Genomic DNA, 12,044 nt, shown 5'->3' with positions numbered 1-12,044 from the left:
CGCGCGTCACCCCACTACCCGATCTGACCACTCTCGTCCGTCAGATGCGAATTTACGCATCCAATAACGGCAAAATACGCAACCATAACGCGCGTCCCACGTCTACACACCCGACCCCCGTACCCTCGTTACCATTTATGCATCTTTTTCATTCAAATTCCGTATGCATAATCGCCCCACCTAGAATCGATGCATGCGTGGGTAGTCCCACCAACTGCCACGTCGACCCGCGCCGAATTTACGCAGCCAATAACGGCAAAATACGCAAGCATAACGCGCGGCTCACGTCTCCCCACCCGAGCCCCGGCCCCACGCTACCATTTATGAAGCTTTTTCATTCATATTACGTATGCATAAACGCCGGTACCTGCGCGCGGTATACCCACCACCTGCCACGTCGACCCGCGCCCCGCACACCTAGCCACGCCGGGGGCCGGGGCTCTCTCTAGTAATGGAAGCCCTGGGCTTCCATTACCTCGTCCATATATATATATATATATATATATATATATATATATATATATATATATATATATATATATATATATATATATATATATATATATATATATATATATATATATATATATATATATATATATATATATATATATATATATATATATAAACACGATAAACCCCTACGAATGCAGGTGCATTTAGTGCATACACCTAATATTTACTAATACTTCTAACAAAGAGCCGGCATATTTTTGGATTAATAAAATCACAAAAATATCTTGGAATTGACGGGCAACTCAACAATTATTAGGTTACGTACAACACCGAATCATTAGATCGTTTTTTCAAGTACAAAAGATACCTGCATGATACAATAGAGAGGCCTTTAGCTAAGACATAATGGGCCTGAATGGTTGGCGCGCCCCATTCTGGTGTGGAACTGTTCCTAACCTGGACTGATACTGGGCTGCCGAACGGGCCCAGCCGTTAGGAACTCTTGAAACGTGCAAGTTCAGATTTGTTTGGGTTGATTATGTTGAGAACTACATTACCACGGATCACCAGATCCGCTCCCTTCCCTCCCGTCAGCAGTAGAGGCGCGAGAAGCTGTAGAGAACCCGTCTCCCTTCCCATAAGCACGACAGAGTAACACACGAGACACAATGTATAGGGTTGGGCCTCTGGCCTCTTTCTCTTCTCTATTCCACATGAGGGGTACAAGTTCTATATATAGAGACGCGATAGGCCTCAGGGCTATATTCGGTATTTGCCCACATAACCCTTCATTAGGGTTTCTCAACACTCCCCCTTGGGCGAATACCGCGACCAACACATGCCTCGTTAAAACTCCAAAAAAAACCAGTGGGAAAAATATGGAGAAAGAGTGCATGGTGATACAAATTGCATTTGCACTTTGTTGCCTCATTAAAAACCTCATGTGAGAAACTTCAAGAAAACTCATCAAGGGAAAAAGAGTACAACAGCTGTCATCGGGACAGATTTCGATCCTCTGGGATTTAGATTCTACCGAATCTTCTACAAAGGCTAAGTTTAGAAATGTGCTCCCCCTGATCCTTGCAAAACTGTATCAATATGGCAAAATAATTTCTTCTGGAAGTATGTGCACATATAGATTTAGCAAACATATTGCATATCCCTGCAAAGATTATTTCAGGAACTTCACCTCAACTCACTTCTATGATACACGAGGTAAGTGCATGTATCAACATAAATAAGCCACTTCGACTAGTGGTGTTCGATCGACTAGATCTACATATTTGATAGAAACTTCCATAAAGGTTCACATATTGATTATCAAGCCGACGCCTTCAGGGCATAGAATATGGCATTTATTGTCACACGATTGTGATCAATATAAGCATTCGCTTCCCCTGACGATGACATATGTCAAAGTCGTTATCCCTCATAACTCAAGCATATTCTTCAAGATATATATCTCATTGTTCATCTGGAATAACGAGAATGGACGAGGTTGGGGTGCTATCATTTTCTATCTTACACCACAATTTATACATAGTTGTGCAAAGCAAGTAACATGTCCTTATATAGGACTTAGGGGATAATATAGTTGCAATAGTACATATTCTAAATATGACACATCGCTCCAGGCGTTCATCTATTGCAACATCTATGATGGTGTAACAAAAGTCCATCAAAGATCGTAATCCATCAGGGATTTTTCATCGATCAGATACATCGTTATAGTCTGTCATTCTGGCATGATGGGGATATTTTTGCCAGTAACACCTAAACCTTATAGGTTTCTGCCATCGGGGCTTTAGAGGATACCGTAATTCCACATCAAGTGGAAAATACCATGAGTAAAACTCGTGGAATACACATGTGCTTATTCGGTCAACTTCAAGTCCTTTGGTACCTCATCTTATTCCTTTTCGGGTCTGTATGGGTCTTTATCCCTTTATAGGGATTATCAAACTTTGGTGTTCAACACAGACTTTATTTCTTCTGGAAAAGTTCCATCAAGGAACTATAATCTCATCTAGGATATATTCTCTCTACATAGAAGAGTGTTAATTCGTCAGGAATGTATTATTCGGTATGAGATTTATATGTTGCATATTTATAATTCAAAGATATGGATCCTCCTAGGATCTCATGATGGATCTTCAGAATCCTATTAACTGCATAATTTAATTCATGCCATTTGCCAGATATATTACATAGCGGAACAGTGTTTATTCAACACATACGTGGGATGGGTCTCTCACAAGACCACTTGAACCATCGCATTCACAACACATTATTTCAATAGTGCCCATAAATGTCCGAACTTCAAGCTCGTGACTTTCATTTTGCGATTATTGGTTCAGCCTCGATTGCATTTATCAATGACCCGATAAGAGAGCTTAAAGCACTCATGCCTAGGACTTTGTTTTGGATCCATTTGCAATCTAGAGGGGCAAGATAGGTGTCAACATATTTGTCTCCCACATTTAATAATGATCTTCGTCATTTCCCAAAACGAAAGATTCATTGTTCCGTATTCCCAGCACAATGATATTGCGCGCATTGCTAGGAATTTCATCATCAAGATGAACCTCTTCGTGAGGCAAATCACCATCAGGGTGAATTAATCGAAGGAGAGTTATCACAGACCACGTGAATCTGCCATCAGAACATATGCTTTGACTAAGGCTGATGGATCATATTCGCAGGCGTCCCCGAGAATAGATCAAATGCCAATAAGTCAAATGTGGATACGATATTAATCCCGGGTATATCCACATCTACATCAGGTAGAAGCATTCAAACCAATATGGTTACTCCTCAACGATTTCTGGCAAACTCCATATACACAGGAGTACACACCGAACGACAGATTCAGTTTGGCTTTTGTGCGTTTAATAGAATATTAAGGCATTACACCATATGGGCATTCCTCCCCCTAATGCCGAGATGTTCTAAAAGCATACATATAAAATCCGCAACCACAATCATCTAGTTGTGGGCAATGTATGCTATTGTGGTGATTTATTTGGGAAATCTTACGCACACTTGAGAGCACCTAGAGGGGGGGGGGGGTGAATAGGTGATCCTGTAAAACTTCAAAACTTAAGCCACAAAAACTTGTTAAGAGTTAGCACAAGTATGGCCAAGTGGCTAGAGAGAAGTCAAAACACAATAACCACAAGAAATCAATCACAGAGATGACACGGTGGTTATCCCGTGGTTCGGCCAAGTACAATACTTGCCTACTCCACGTTGTGGCGTCCCAACGGACGAGAGTTGCACTCAACTCCTCTCAAGTGATCCAATGATCAACTTGAATACCACGGTGTTCTTGCTTTTCTTTCTTCAATCCCGTTTGCGAGGAATCTCCACAACTTGGAGCCTCTCGCCCTTACAAAAGATGTTCACAGAGAATCACGGAGCAAGGGAGGGATTAGCAACTCACACACGACACAAAGATCACAGCGAATACGCACACACAAGACCCAGACTTGAGCTCAAGAGACTAGCACACTAGAACGGAGCTCAAATCACTAGAATGTCGAACAAGTGCGCAAGATTGATGTGTGAGTGATCAAGAGTGCTCAAGGAATACTTGGTGTACTCCTCCATGCGCCTAGGGGTCCCTTTTATAGCCCCAAGGCAGCTAGAAGCCGTTGAGAACAAATCTGGAAGGCCATCCTTGCCTTCTGTCGTCGGGCGCACCGGACAGTCCGGTGCACACCGGACACTGTCCGGTGCCCGATTTATTTCCATAAACAGCGCAGCCGACCGTTGCCGACCGTTGCAGATCTGGCGCACCGGACAGTCCGGTGCACACCGGACAGTCCGGTGCCTCCTTCTGACCGTTGGCCAGACCACGTGTCGCGCGCAGATTCCGCGGTCGACCGTTGGCTCGGCCGACCGTTGGCTCACCGGACAGTCCGGTGCACACCGGACAGTCCGGTGAATTATAGCCGTACGCCGTCGGTGAATTCCCGAGAGCGACCACTTCGCGCCGTGTCAGCCTGGCGCACCGGACACTGTCCGGTGCACCACCGGACAGTCCGGTGTGCCAGACCGAGCTGAGTCTTGGCTGTACATAGCCAAGTCTTTGCACCTTTCTTCTTTTCCTTTTCTTTCTGTTTCTAACACTTAGACAAGTATATTAGTACACAAAACCAATGTACTAAGGCTTAGAAACATACCTTTACTCGTGATTTGCACTTTGTTCATCCATAGGCATAGATTCACACTTAATCACTTGTGTTGGCACTCAATCACCAAAATACTTAGAAATGGCCCAAGGGCACATTTCCCTTTCAATCTCCCCCTTTTTGGTGATTTATGCCAACACAACATAAAGCAACTAAAACAAGTGCAAAATCACTTCAAATAAAATAAATTTGAGTTTTATTCAATTTTGGCATATATGGATCATCCTTTGCCACCACTTGGTTTGTTTTTGCAAATCAAACTCAAATCTCTATCTCTAAGTCAAACACACATGTTGAAGCATAAAGAGAGTCATTCCAAAAGAGATTGATCAAAGATTTCAAAAACTCCCCCTTTTCCCATAATCACTACTTCTCCCCACAAGAAGCCAACTTTTGACAAAAGAGACAATAAAAGAGTTTTGACAAACCAAAAAGCCTCTACTCTATTATTTTCAAATCTCTCAAGTGGTAGCTGATCCATTTATTGCTTTGGCCTTTATTTTCTCCCCCTTTGGCATCAAGCACCAAAACAGGATCAATCTTGGCCCTTTAACCCCATTGCCTCACCAAAATCTTCAATTAAGATCAAATGACAATAAGAGTTCATGAGATGAACTTGGAATGAGTTACCCTCTCATCGGAGTGCAGTGGAAGTCTTTCATGTTCCAAGTCCACCTTTTCCCTTTCAATTCTCCTTCGAGACTAAATCAAGCAAACTCAAGCAGATGGTTAGTCTCAAAGGGTCAAGTTGTAACACATCTCCCCCTGAACATGTGCATCACTTTGCAACGGAGCACCATAATAAGCAACAAAATGCAGAAGGAACATGATCAAAGGCATAAACACATGTATGCTACAATTCAATCCAAGTTCCGCGAATCTAAGACATTTAGCTCACTACGCAGCCTGCAAAAGGTCTTCTCGTCTAGAGGCTTGGTAAAGATATCGGCTAGCTGGTTCTCGGTGCTAACATGAAACACTTCGATATCTCCCTTTTGCTGGTGATCTCTCAAAAAGTGATGCCGGATGTCTATGTGCTTTGTGCGGCTGTGCTCAACAGGATTTTCCGCCATGCGGATAGCACTCTCATTATCACATAGGAGTGGGACTTTGCTCAGATTGTAGCCAAAGTCCCGGAGGGTTTGCCTCATCCATTTGGTACAACCTGAAAGAATGATGAGCGGCATATGCTAGCAAGATTCGAATTGATTCTAGCCTAGCCACAGGAGCAAAAGTCTCCTCGAAATCCAAACCTGCGACTTGGGCATAACCTTTTGCCACAAGTCGAGCCTTGTTCCTCGTCACCACTCCGTGCTCGTCTTGTTTGTTGCGGAATACCCACTTGGTTCCTGCAACATTTTGCTTTGGACGAGGCACCAGTGTCCAAACTTCATTTCTCTTGAAGTTGTTGAGCTCCTCCTGCATGGCCAACACCCAGTCCGGATTTAGCAAGGCCTCCTCTACCCTGAAAGGCTCAATAGAAGAGACAAAGGAGTAATGCTCACAAAAATTAACTAATTGAGATCGAGTAGTTACTCCCTTGCTAATGTCACCCAGAATTTGGTCGACGGGATGATCCCTTTGAATCATCGCTCGAACTTGGGTTGGAGGTGTCGGTTGTGCTTCTTCCTCCATCACGTGATCATCTTGTGCTCCCCCTTGATCACACGCCTCCTGTTGATGAACCTGTTCATCGTCTTGAGTTGGGGGATGCACCATATTTGAAGAAGAAGGTTGATCTCGTTCATCTTGTTCCTGTGGCCGAACTTCTCCAATCGCCATGGTTCGTATAGCGGTCGTCGGAACATCTTCTTCATCTACATCATCACAATCAACAACTTGCTCTCTTGGAGAGCCATTAGTCTCATCAAATACAACGTCACTAGAGACTTCAACCAAACCCGATGATTTGTTGAAGACTCTATATGCCTTTGTATTTGAGTCATAACCTAACAAAAACCCTTCTACAGCTTTGGGAGCAAACTTAGAATTTCTACCCTTCTTCACTAGAATGTAGCACTTGCTCCCAAATACACGAAAGTAAGATACATTGGGTTTGTTACCGGTTAGTAGCTCATACGACGTCTTCTTGAGGAGGCGATGAAGGTAGACCCTGTTGATGGCGTGGCAAGCCGTGTTCACGGCTTCCGTCCAAAAGCACTCGGGGGTCTTGAACTCTCCTAGCATCGTCCTCGCCATATCGATGAGCGTCCTGTTCTTCCTCTCTACCACACCATTTTGTTGTGGTGTGTAGGGAGCGGAGAACTCGTGCTTGATCCCTTCTTCTTCAAGGAATTCCTCCACTTGAAGATTCTTGAACTCGGACCCGTTGTCGCTCCTTATCTTCTTCACCTTGAGCTCAAACTCATTTTGGGCTCTCCTGAGGAAGCGCTTGAGGGTCCCTTGGGTTTCAGACTTATCCTGCAAGAAGAACACCCAAGTGAAGCGGGAAAAGTCATCAACAATAACTAGACCATACTTACTCCCTCCTATGCTCAGATAGGCGACGGGTCCGAAGAGATCCATATGCAGCAGCTCCAGGGGTCTTGAAGTGGTCATCACATTCTTGCTGTGATGTGCTCCTCCCACTTGTTTACCTGCCTGACAAGCTGCACAAGGTCTATCCTTTTCGAATTGAACGTTAGTCAAACCTATCACGTGTTCTCCCTTTAGAAGCTTGTGAAGGTTCTTCATCCCCACATGTGCTAAGCGGCGATGCCATAGCCAGCCCATGCTAGTCTTAGCTATTAAGCATGCATCTAGACCGGCTTCTTCTTTTGCAAAATCAACTAAATACAGTTTGCCGTCTAATACACCCTTAAAAGCTAGTGAACCATCACTTCTTCTAAAGACAGACACATCTACATTTGTAAATAGACAGTTATATAACATATTGCATAATTGACTAACAGATAGTAAATTATAGCCAAGAGACTCTACTAAAAACACATTAGAGATAGAGTGCTCATTAGAAATTGCAATTTTACCTAACCCTTTTACCTTGCCTTGATTCCCATCACCGAATATAATTGAATCTTGGGAATCCTTATTCTTGACGTAGGAGGTGAACATCTTCTTCTCCCCCGTCATATGGTTTGTGCATCCGCTGTCTATAATCCAGCTTGAACCCCCGGATGCATAAACCTGCAAGGCAAATTTAGGCTTGGGACTTAGGTACCCAACTCATGTTGGGTCCTACAAGGTTAGTGCAAATATCTTTAGGGACCCAAATGCAAGTTTTGTCTCCCTTGCATTTTGCCCCTAATTTCCTAGCAACAATTTTCTTATCCTTTCTACAAATAGCAAAGGAAGCATTTAAAGCACAATAAATTGTAGAAGGTTCATTCACTACTTTCCTAGGAGCATTATGAACTACATTTTTCCTAGGCATTTGGTGAACAACATTTCCTCTAAACACATTTCTACCATGCATAACATGAGAACTAGAAGCAGTCATAGCATAAGAGTCATAAGCATGTGAATCAAAAACATTGTTACCTCTAAAAACATTTCTAGAGTATCTTCTATCATAGTACATGAAAGCATGATTCTTCTTAACACTATTAGCCATAGGAGCCTTCCCTTTCTCCTTGGTGGAGATGGGAGTCTTATGGCTTGTTAAGTTCTTGGCTTCCCTCTTGAAGCCAAGCCCATCCTTAATTGAGGGGTGTCTACCAATAGTGTAGGCATCCCTTGCAAATTTTAGTTTTTCAAATTCACTCTTGCTAGTCTTAAGTTGGGCATTAAGACTAGCTAATTCATCATTCAATTTTGAAATGGAAACTAAGTGTTCACTACAAGCATTAATATCAACATCCTTACACCTAGTACAAATTTCAACATTTTCAACACAAGAGTTGGATTTATGTGCTTCTACTAGTTTAGCATTTAAGTCATCATTAATGCTCTTTAATTTAGAAATTGAATCATGGCATGTAGACAACTCACAAGCAAGCATTTCATTCCTCTTAATTTCTAATGCAAGGGATTTTTGAGTCTCTACAAACTTATCATGTTCTTCGTACAAGAGATCCTCTTGCTTTTCTAGTAGCCTATTCTTATCATTTAAAGCATCAATCAATTCATTAATTTTGTCAATCTTAGATCTATCTAAGCCTTTAAATAAGCATGAATAGTCTATTTCATCATCACTAGACTCATCCTCACTAGAAGAAGCATAAGTAGAGTTTCGAGTACTTACTTTCTTCTCCTTAGCCATGAGGCACGTGTGATGCTCGTTGGGGAAGAGGGATGACTTGTTGAAGGCGGTGGCGGCGAGTCCTTCGTTGTCGGAGTCGGACGAGGAGCAATCCGAATCCCACTCCTTTCCAATATGAGCCTCGCCCTTTGCCTTCTTGTAATTCTTCTTCTTTTCCCATTTTCCACTCTTCTTTTCCTGGTCACTATCATTATCGGGACAATTAGCGATAAAGTGACCAATCTTACCACACTTGAAGCATGAGCGCTTCCCCTTCGTCTTGGTCTTGTTGGGATGCTCCTTGCGACCCCTTAACGCCGTCTTGAAGCGCTTAATGATGAGAGCCATTTCTTCATCATTAAGCCCGACCGCCTCAATTTGCGCCACCTTGCTTGGTAGTGCCTCCTTGCTTCTCGATGCCTTGAGAGCAATGGGTTGAGGCTCGTGGATTGGACCGTTCAACGCGTCATCGACGTATCTCGCCTCCTTGATCATCATCCGCCCGCTTACGAATTTTCCGAGTACCTCTTCGGGTGTCATCGTCGTGTACCTGGGATTCTCACGAATATTGTTCACGAGATGAGGATCAAGAACGGTAAATGACCTTAGCATTAGGCGGACGACGTCGTGGTCCGTCCATCGCGTGCTTCCATAGCTCCTTATCTTGTTGACAAGGGTCTTGAGCCGGTTGTATGTTTGGGTTGGCTCCTCCCCCCTTATCATAGCGAATCTCCCAAGTTCGCCCTCCACCAACTCCATCTTGGTGAGCATGGTGACGTCGTTGCCCTCGTGAGAGATCTTGAGGGTGTCCCATATCTGCTTGGCATTGTCCAAGCCGCTCACTTTATTGTATTCTTCCCTGCACAAGGATGCTAAGAGAACAGTAGTAGCTTGTGCATTTCTATGGATTTGTTCATTTATAAGCATAGGACTATCCGAGCTATCAAATTTCATTCCATTCTCTACAATCTCCCATATACTTGGATGGAGAGAGAATAAGTGACTACGCATTTTGTGACTCCAAAATCCGTAGTCCTCCCCATTGAAGAGTGGAGGTTTGCCAAGAGGAATGGAAAGCAAATGCGAATTCGAATTATGTGGAATACGAGAATAGTCAAATGAAAAGTTCGAATTGACCGTCTTCCTGTAGTTGTTGTCGTCGTCCTTTTGAGAGGAGGAAGATTCGTCGCTGTCGTAGTAGACAATCTCCTTGATGCGCCTTGTCTTCTTCTTCTTCCCATCTTTTCGTCTATGGCCTGAGCCCGAGTCGTTGGACTTGTCATCCTTTGGCTCATTGCCGAAGGACTCCTTCTCCTTGTCGTTGATCACGATTCCCTTCCCCTTAGGATCCATCTCTTCGGGCGGTTAGTCCCTTTCTTGAAGAGAATGGCTCTGATACCAATTGAGAGCACCTAGAGGGGGGGGGGGTGAATAGGTGATCCTGTAAAACTTCAAAACTTAAGCCACAAAAACTTGTTAAGAGTTAGCACAAGTATGGCCAAGTGGCTAGAGAGAAGTCAAAACACAATAACCACAAGAAATCAATCACAGAGATGACACGGTGGTTATCCCGTGGTTCGGCCAAGTACAATACTTGCCTACTCCACGTTGTGGCGTCCCAACGGACGAGAGTTGCACTCAACTCCTCTCAAGTGATCCAATGATCAACTTGAATACCACGGTGTTCTTGCTTTTCTTTCTTCAATCCCGTTTGCGAGGAATCTCCACAACTTGGAGCCTCTCGCCCTTACAAAAGATGTTCACAGAGAATCACGAAGCAAGGGAGGGATTAGCAACTCACACACGACACAAAGATCACAGCGAATACGCACACACAAGACCCAGACTTGAGCTCAAGAGACTAGCACACTAGAACGGAGCTCAAATCACTAGAATGTCGAACAAGTGCGCAAGATTGATGTGTGAGTGATCAAGAGTGCTCAAGGAATACTTGGTGTACTCCTCCATGCGCCTAGGGGTCCCTTTTATAGCCCCAAGGCAGCTAGAAGCCGTTGAGAACAAATCTGGAAGGCCATCCTTGCCTTCTGTCGTCGGGCGCACCGGACAGTCCGGTGCACACCGGACAATGTCCGGTGCCCGATTTATTTCCATAAACAGCGCAGCCGACCGTTGCCGACCGTTGCAGATCTGGCGCACCGGACAGTCCGGTGCACACCGGACAGTCCGGTGCCTCCTTCTGACCGTTGGCCAGACCACGTGTCGCGCGCAGATTCCGCGGCCGACCGTTGGCTCGGCCGACCGTTGGCTCACCGGACAGTCCGGTGCACACCGGACAGTCCGGTGAATTATAGCCGTACGCCGTCGGCGAATTCCCGAGAGCGACCACTTCGCGCCGTGTCAGCCTGGCGCACCGGACACTGTCCGGTGCACCACCGGACAGTCCGGTGTGCCAGACCGAGCTGAGTCTTGGCTGTACATAGCCAAGTCTTTGCACCTTTCTTCTTTTCCTTTTCTTTCTGTTTCTAACACTTAGACAAGTATATTAGTACACAAAACCAATGTACTAAGGCTTAGAAACATACCTTTACTCGTGATTTGCACTTTGTTCATCCATAGGCATAGATTCACACTTAAGCACTTGTGTTGGCACTCAATCACCAAAATACTTAGAAATGGCCCAAGGGCACATTTCCCTTTCAACACTACAGATAGGGGTTTTATGCAGTGAGCTTTGGACTTAGATTAATGTAGTGGCATGAATACTACATATTTGTCCTTCAACATGAAGGGTTAGTCTCAACATCCATCGAGACACGCAATAGCAAGTTGCTTCATGGTTACAATCCTGCAAACTTATTGTTATTATTACCAAATGCACAATCAATCATTAAGATTTAGACTAACATGCACAACACTATTTTATCCATAAGGCTTCTTCAGGGGCTCATGAATACCATTCGTCATTTGGAGCCATTAGTTGACTTCAGATCAACAAGTAAAATGACCATCAGGGTCTAATGCTCACAAAGACATTCATTGGTTGCATTGTGCTTTGAGGCACATAGGAAAATGCGTGTTTATATTGGTAGTAAAGTGCACGACATCAGGCCAATGCTGCCAAACAAAGATTTTTATATGCAGAGATGTATAGTCCAACTCGTTTTTATCACTGCCTATGGTTTACCCAATTACTCTTACCGCTCTGAAATTGGGTATCGATTTATGCAACATTGTTA

This window comes from Zea mays, chromosome 8 (genome assembly GCF_902167145.1).
Source record: "Zea mays cultivar B73 chromosome 8, Zm-B73-REFERENCE-NAM-5.0, whole genome shotgun sequence".
NCBI lineage: Eukaryota > Viridiplantae > Streptophyta > Magnoliopsida > Poales > Poaceae > Zea > Zea mays.
Note: the sequence above shows the minus strand (reverse complement) of the source record.